At 30.6% G+C, this 9,285-nt stretch overlaps 1 non-coding gene across 1 annotated transcript; it reads left to right on the forward strand.

The window, feature by feature from the left end:
* Positions 1 to 345: 345 nt before the first annotated feature.
* Positions 346 to 452, forward strand: LOC148764042 (small nucleolar RNA R71). Its single transcript, XR_016024875.1, has one exon. It is a non-coding gene; the product is annotated as a small nucleolar RNA R71 (small nucleolar RNA).
* The last annotated feature ends 8,833 nt before the right edge of the window (positions 453 to 9,285 follow it).

Genomic DNA, 9,285 nt, shown 5'->3' on the forward strand with positions numbered 1-9,285 from the left:
GAATTGTATGAGCATTGATCACTTGAATGGCCATCTCCACACATTTCACAAACTACAAATGAATTTTGAACTGCATGAACTCCCAATGTGTCAAATTTCTTGGACAGTGCAGCCACTTGCGCAGCTAAGTTACTAATTGCATCAATCTCGTAGGCTCCAATAGCTTTTCTCGAAACCGACCTTTCTGAAGGCCATTGATAATTATTTGAAGTCATCTCTTCCAACAAATTATAAGCATCTGCAGCATTCTTACTCATCAATGCCCCACCAGCAGCAGCATCAATTGTGGTTTTAATTGACCCAACCAGCCCATTGTAGAATGTTTGAACTTGCAACCAATCAAGAATCCCATGATGTGGACATCTTCACAATAGTTCTTTAAACCTCTCCCAAGCTTCATACAAGGACTCACCATCAAATTTTGTGAATGAGGTGATGTCGTTCCTCAACTTTGCAGTTTTTGTAGGCAGAAAGAACTTTGTGAGAAACTTTTGAGTCAAGTCCTCCCATGTAGTGATAGACCCATTGGGCAGTGAATTAAGCCAGCTTTTTGCTTTATCCCTTAGAGAGAATGGAAACAGTCTAAACCTAATAGCATCAGTAGTTACTCTATTGTATTTAAAGGTATCACAAATCTTAAAGAAATTAACTAAATGAGCATTAGGATCATCACTGGGTAATCCACCAAACTGGACCGAAAACTGGATCATCTCAATTTAAGCTGGTTTAATTTCAAAATTATTTACATTGATGGAGGGTCTCCTTATGCTTTGGTGCAAACCTTGCAACAGAGGAACAGCATAATCTCGCAGTGCTCTATTCGCATCAAAAACCAGATTAATGGCATTGTTGCCATTATTATTGTTATCCTTAGCCATTGTCTGATTTAAAGCTGTAACTTGTAAATTCTCCCTTCGATATCTTCTAAAAGTTCTTTCTATCTCAAGATCAAAAGAAACAAGATTCAAGTTGTCTCTTCTTTGCATACAATGACCAAGGATATCTGCAAGCAAACAAATCTAAAATCAAAACAAGAAAAATAAAATTTGAAGTAAGACCAGATTGCTTGGTCTTAGTATTAGTAAAAATTTTATAAACAATTCCCCTACAACGGCGTCAAAAACTTGTCAGTTAAAATCCTATTACACAAGTATATGTATCGAATAGATAGTATATTAGCAAGCAGAGTATCGATCCCACAGGGAATTGATCTAAAACTTTACTAAGTATTAAAATTAGAACAATTTAATTTTATCCAAATAATCAAAATTAATTAATTAAATAAAACTAATTAACTAAAATTAAAACCAACAAGAAAAATCAAAATAATAATAACTTTAGAAAATATCGAATCAAACAAGCCTAAGATTACAATATCCTTCACACTTCATCTAAATCTTACCTCTCTTTCTTAACTTATTTTAATGGGTTGAATTGCTAACTTGAAGTCCTCCATTATTTATAAGGGTCTCCCGACTTATCTTATAAAAATATCTATTTTAATCAAAACTCTATATCCCTATGTGAATTGAAATTAAAACAGACTCATTAAGTTTAGGCTCTAATCTGGTTACATATGACCTATAGGTATATCCCTATCCTATACGAAAATCAATTAATATGATCATATGCTCTCCTAATTTTAGTCTACTCTAAACTCTATTTTCCAAGTTTGTTTAGGTTCCTAGATCAATTTAATTGGTGGTCAAGCAATTAAAGGCATTAAGAACAAATTAAAATAAACAATTCAAATCCCATTAAAAATAAGTAAGAAAGAGATAAAAAATTTAGACTACATGTGAGTTCAATTGCAATCCTAGAAAAAAAAATTTAGCTACTCATGATTTAGAAAACAGATAACATTGAATAAATTCAACCATTGAAAGTATCAAGAAAGATAAACGCTAAGGAATAAAACAAAACAATATTTGTCGTCTTGATCTCCAAGTTTCAGCCTCAACCTGTAACTTCTTGAATCTCTCAAAAGTTGTGTGTCTAATGTTGTTAAACATATCTTATTTATACTAATAGACTAAATCTAAAGTTCCTTAAGCTGACCTAGGGTTTAATTGGGCTTACAAGTGTAATAAAAGGCCCAAAAATCAATTATCATTCTTTACAAATTTTCATTCCTGACACAGTATGATCAGCCATTTTCCAATGCGATTTTCTCTATCTTCAAAGCAGAACTGGGCAAAGTAATCTACATAAAAGTTGTATGTCTGTCTCTTAGCTTTCCAATGGTCTAAGAATTGTATCATTTGAAGTTTTGTATCTCGAGATATGGCCAAAATACTAAAACATAAGCAAGTAGATTATGGGTCCTTCAACACCTTACTTTTCAAAATTAAGCTCAATCACTTTTAATCCTACAAAAAATATAAAAATCAATAAATAATAACTAAAATAAAAGGAATAACGTAAAATTAAAATAACTCACTAAAAAGTAACCTAATCATAAAAACAACTAAAAATAATTAAATTATAATTGAAAATTGAGGACTTAGCTAATATTTAATAATAAAATTGGAATAAAATAATTCTATAAAATAGAATTATCAATTATTAAGTACTTGTTCGGCCTACTCTTTCATCTTATCTACCTCTTAAAAGCAAAAGCCAGGCCAAACATCATTTTCCAAGATATTCTTAATAAAAAGCAGCTTAAAGGTTTTCTCTCTTTTTCACTAATCAACAAGGATTTTAATGTTATCTCTTTTTTCTTCTTCTTTTTTTTTTTTAATTTAGGAATCATGGTAGACCAACCAAAATCTAATACTATTGCTACCATACAAGTCTGAAATTATATATAAACTTCAAGAATTACAGTAGAGTTTCTTAGGTTATTGAAGATAATCAGTAGAGAATCACCTTCAGCATTAGGCAGCTAAAGTCACGCAATGCCTACAAATAGGTCACGCAATGCTCAACAAATATTCAGTCACGTAATATTAAGTCAGGTAACGCCTATCATGCAACTCTAACAAATATTCAGTCACGTAATGCTTATAAAGAACTCATGCAATGCTCAACAAATATTCAATCAGGTAATATTCAGTCACATATTAACTATCACGCAATGCTCAATAAATATTCAAGCACCTAATGCCAAATAAACAGGTAACGCTTCCTAATATCCAGTCACACACCCTAATATCTAGTGACTCAATGCCTAAGAAATATTCATGCATCGCTTATAAACTGATTGATTTTGCTACCCCCAACCAGATTTAAGTTTCCAAACTCATATAATTTACCCATCAACTTTTTCGTTCTATGAATAACCCTAAATAAATGCAAGAACCCATAACAAATACCTTGATGTCATCTCTGCACTTTGAGATAGTGATAAAGTTGGCTGCCAATATATACCTCGATGGCGTTGGAGAGTTGGACAGAGGGATAGCTAAATCTAAATCGAGATTTAATTTTAAAATTTTAAGCTGAATGGCGGGAGAGTAGAAAGAAAGAAACTGAGATGCACCTTCATTTGGATTAAAGGGTATTCTTGTCAAGTCATGCCAAAAACTGGCTAAAAATAGTTAAAATTACAAAGACGGTCATTTTTGAAGTCACTTTACTATGAAAGTCATTTCCCACAATATCCTCTTTTGCTAATGGGTTTTGCCTTAGGGTGACTTTGGTTGGGTTAGATCAATGTGTTTTTGTTTAAGGCTTGTTTGGACGGCCTTCATTCTCGCATTAATGTGTTTTGGCTTAAGGAAAGTTTGGGCAAAGTGCATGCCCACATGACCCATCAATCTTGCCTCGAGTTTTCCTCCCCCGCGTTTTCTCTTTTTGTTTAGTCATCTTTGTAGAATCATTGTACAATCATTTTTATAGATTCATTCATGTGAAAGGGTTTTGGTTTATAGGGATTTGGACCCAACTGTTGAGATTTGTATAGCCAATAGACATGCCTGGTCTGAAATGGATGCCATGTTTCAATTTTTGGAGCATCTCTTCTCCACATCTATCATCGATTTTCTATTGTCCTTGCTAGGTAACTTTTGGGTCTCCAAAAGTTTCTTACAAGGTTTTTACACTCTTGATTATCAGTTTGGATTCTTTTCCCTCTTCTCTTCGTGGTTCTCTTTGTGTTTATTTGATTATTATTTCTATGTTTACCTCATTAGCTTCACATTTTTTGAGTGAAAATCGCTTCTCCCCTTTTTGTTGTTGCAATCATACTTTTGATTATTTTATCTTTACGATGTGCTATTAATTATAGTTGTAGATTTGCTTTATTTGTGAAGTTCCTTGCGTTGTTCTTTTGATTATTTGTTTTCTTAATATTTATATCTTTTATTTTTTTTCCCTTTTCCTATTCGTGTTTAGGGAAATTTGATCGAACAAATGATTAAAGAGGCTATATTAAAATGCATTAGAACAAGTATAGGATATTTTTTAGTTTGTTATTTTTATTCTGTTTATTACGACGTTCAATGATAAGATGAGCTAGTGTTTTTTTGCATCTCTTTTAAGTATTCTAGTCTTTACTGTGTATTTTTTATTTTTTATATTTGTTCAATTTTTTTCATTTTCTGTCTTCATATTCTTCGTGCACTTTATAATTGATTTTTTGGGCAGGAAACTTGGATCAAGCAATCAGTTATTGAGGTGAGATTGAGTTTGGCGTAAGATTGTGTTTGGGCTTGATCATCATACCTCTTATTTAGATATTTGTTTTCAAGTTTTGGTTGTTGTCGTTGGCTCAAATTTTTTATGTTATAGTGTTTAAAAGATATGTATAGTTTTATACAACTAGAACTGTTTTTCCTATCTTTTGATTGTTAGCTTTAAAATTATTATAGTTTTGATTATAACAAAATGATCAAATTTGCTTGAACATTATTTGACTAATCCTTGACAATTTCTTGAAATGATTTAAATCCCATACATTTGTTCCTACATAGATACAAGCTTGACTCTTGAAGTTATCGAACTATATCTATACGCTTGTATGACATAGGTGTATGAGTGCATATGATTCTCACTTCATAAAGTCTAATTTAAAGATCAAAGGAAAATCTAGATGCACTCATTAAAGGAGAGTTTTGAATATCTTGTTTAATGATGAAAAAGAAAAAAGAGAGGAGGAAGACTAAATCAAATAAAGTTAAATAGGTCTTCATGTTTAATTTATGTGTGTGATGCTTAGTTATGATTTTGTTGAATATTATGTAAAGAAAAATAGATGCATTGACTAAGGGGGAGCACCTAATTATGCATAAAGATATGAAGCATTCAACATTGCATTCTTAATCTTGGAATGTTTTGTTATCATCAAAAATAAGAGATAGAGAATGTTGACTCTATATATTTTTTTATGATAGCAAAATATTCCCATTCATTTGTGTCTAATGGCTTTACTTGAGTGTGCAGGAAAATTAATATATGAAATTAATTATTTAACTCTTCAAAGAGTATATTAAAAGAAAAAGAGGGATAAAAATAACAAGATGTAACTGTCTAACAAGGAGGAAGCTTATTGGTGAAACAAAGAAGAATGTTGGTTAACCAAGTTTCAAATTGGAGGAATGGCGAACTGAAGAGTTTGAGAAATATAATCAACTTAGTTGACCAAGACAGTCGACTAAGTGCTCTCTGCTAGAATTTGCAACCTGAAACAGAACCAACTTAGTCGACCAAGTCAGTCGACTAAGAGCTCTTTGTCTGCAAATTGAACCAGAGCACTACAAGACAGATTAACAGTTAGAACTCATCCTCAACTTTTTCCAACGGTCATAAACTGTCAAACTGCCATCAGAGTTATTTCTCTAAGTATAAAAGAGTCTTCCAATGGTTAGAAATCAATTTTTGAGAGAATTGAAGGCTTCCAAGTGATATAGAAAGTTGAAAAACCAGAAAAGTTTCACTGCACTTGTTTGCACTTAAATGCTTACTCCTTACATTTGTATTTAGCACTCAATCTTGTACCACTCAGATCAACCAATGATCATAGGTACCTTCTTTTACTACTTTTCTTGTATTCTTAGAGTGAGAGAGTCACTCTAAGGGGTTATTCAAGCTTGGGATAGCTTGATTGTTGAAGGTTGTGGTTGAGCCTTGGAAAATCACTTTGGATTTTAGTTGAGCCCGTGAAAAACTAATGCAAAAGGTTTTGGCTGAGCCTGGTAAAAGCCCTTGTAAAGCTTGGTGAAAACTTGTGAATTTCACTAGTGTTTAGTGAATTTGTGAAAAAATCCTTGGTTGGATAATCAAGGTAGTGGATATAGGTCTTGGACTGAACCACTCTAAATTGTTGTGCATCTTATACTCTGTTTTTATTTTCTTAAGTTCTGAAAATTAGTTTCCAATATTGTGAAGAGCCAAATTGTGTTATTCACCCCCCTCTAGCACATATTATCGAGACCAACATTGATGTTAAGGCATGACCTTCAAATGTGAACATTATTATGCATTTGATGTTTTGTTTAATGTCGTTTGCTTAAATTTTCTACTTTATGGTGTTTAAAAGATGTGTATGGTTTTATAAAATTACAATTGCTTTTTCTGTCTTTGATGTCAAGACATAACCTTCAGATGTGAACATTATTATGCTTTCAATATACAAATTTTTTGGGTTCAATTCATCGCTTCATGATCTTTAAAATTAAGAATAGTTTATTAGTGTTAATTAATTTGAGCACAAAAACTTACATAACATAATACATGGAAATAACTAATTGAGTGAGTCAACTGCTTAAGAAATTTGAATTAGTAAATTAGAACAATATATGTGTATGAGTGTGAACATGATTTGATTTTCAAGAGCAGCAGAAAGTGAGGACTTTAGATCAATGTAATAAAAATTAATTAAATAGAGTGAAAATGACAAAAGAAAAAAAAAAGCAAGCATATATGAAAAGAGGTAACAAATTCTTAAATCCGACAACAAATTTTCATCATTTAAATCATTGTCTAAGAATTCAAAAATGACAAAAACTTTTGTTGTGCCATATATAGATGGTAATGAGCAAGTTATATTTGTTGATGTTGGACAGTTGACCTTGCATACCTTAAAAAGTACTAAACTATTTCTTCAACACCTTTATTATTGCTATTTTGGCCTTTAGTATGAAATTTTTTTCCATTTTACTTTTGTTGTATTACTTATATTTAATGCCTTCTTATTCTTCATGTGTTTTGTTATTGATTTCTTTGTTATATTTCTTTTACAACAAAATTGGATCAAGCAACTTATTATTAAGATGAGGTTAATTTTGGTATCAAACCCTATTTGGAGTTAATCATTATGTCTTATAAAGTAACTGCATAGAGTTTTTACCTCTAATTCTTTCTCTTTTTAAAATATCCTTGTTTCATGTTTTTTTTTATTATCAAATTATACTTGATGTGTTATAAAATATCATTATGCTTTGTATGTGCAAATTCTTTTACATAATGCCCTAGGATGAGATGTGAATACATCATTGGTTGTAAACGTTGCTTATGTCAATATTATTATACTTCTGATATATTAAATTTTTGTTTTAAATTTACTGTTTTATGGTAATGAGATATTAATCCATCATTGGTCATAAACCTTGCTTATGTCAACATTATTATACTTCCAATACACAAATTTTTTGTTTTAAATTCACTATTTTATGGTATTTAAAAGATGTCTATGTTTTTTATAAACTTAATATTGGACCTTTTGTCTTTCAATGTGGACACATGGCTCTCCAATCAGATCCAAACATGTTGCTCATGAACGTTACTTATATTAACACTATTGTGTAAGATATATTAATTACATTATGTATGCATAAATAGTCCAATTCTAATTCTTAGAATTAAAAGTATGGACTGTTCTTTACTGAGATGACATTTACAATGTTTGCTACAGATTATGTCCTAATTCAATGTTTCGGTAAGACAAATAACACCTCTAACATGAATTAAAATATTGTTATGCTTTTGTTCTACCCAATTAGTAGCTAGGGTTTTAACTTATATGCTTCTCAATGTGAGTATAATTCTATCTTTGTTTATTGTTTTGCACTTTATTCGTTAATTTACATTTCAGCATCAACATCGCCTATCAACACATATTGTAAAGTGTTTTGGATACTTTTCCTTTTCAATTATGGCATTCTATTTTTTTTTTATTTTGATCTTTTGTTTTTTTCCTTTTTTGAAGTAAGCTTACTTAGATATTTCTTATGCAAGAAATTATGATTTTGATGTCAAATTTCTCTTTAGTAAACACACATGTTTGCTTAATGTTTGTGTTTCAAAGATTATATTTTGATTATAATTTTTGAAAGTGTGTATTTAGTCACCAGTTGTTAGTTACTATCAAAATTTTTTGTTTATTGCTTATTACATAATATTTATTCGTTCCCATGATTTTTTTTTGAAACTGAATCTTTAAAAAGGTTTTGTTTAGAAAAGCAGAAAATATCTGCTACATCATTTAATATCTTGAAATTTGTTTACTGAATTACAATAAGTATTTGTTGGTTTAATTAAACCATTTGCCATTGATTGAAAGACATTACATGTTAAGGATTATATCTCAATAAGTATGTCATAATTTAATTGAACCAATCTAACCCATTGGCATTTGATATCTATATATCCACTTATACCTACTCTATATATCCAGTTTAGTTAAACCCTCTTTTAGGTATGATTCTTCATTTTCATAGTTTGTAGTGCATTTTATACATTTTGCTTTAAGTATGATTCTTCCTTTTTTTTTTCTTTGGAACTTTGATTTTAGGTTGACCTGTAAACATGGAAAAAGTAAATCAAGCAAAGCAAAATAAAGAAAATAGGTTAAAAATTTTGAGACTTAAAAAAAATCATAAACTATTAACTCTTATAAACTTATGTCAGATTATAACACTCCGTTTGCCATGCGAGCTAGCAATAGTTTATCTGGACCAAATGAGATAAGTATTATAACAACTAAAAACTTTGAATCACCTTATCATGTCCAACTATCTAACATGCTTATATATACAATACAAGTCAACTTCTACTGAGAAACTGTTTCGACACTAGATAATTTAAAAAGCTATTCCCCTGCATTTTTCAACTCATAAAAAAATAAAGCACATGTTCTACCATTGATTCTGTATTATGCTCTGCATTACCTTTCTGAATACTCTAAATTTCTCATGATCTTTCATTCATGATATTTTCTCTGGGAATCTATGTCATTGGACATGCATTTGCTCTTGAGATAAACTTCAATGTAGCCTTCCTCTTATTGAAATGATGATGATAAAGTGATAGTGACGATTATAAGAACATATGGGACAGTTCACA

This window comes from Theobroma cacao, chromosome 2 (genome assembly GCF_053813885.1).
Source record: "Theobroma cacao isolate CCN51 chromosome 2, ASM5381388v1, whole genome shotgun sequence".
NCBI lineage: Eukaryota > Viridiplantae > Streptophyta > Magnoliopsida > Malvales > Malvaceae > Theobroma > Theobroma cacao.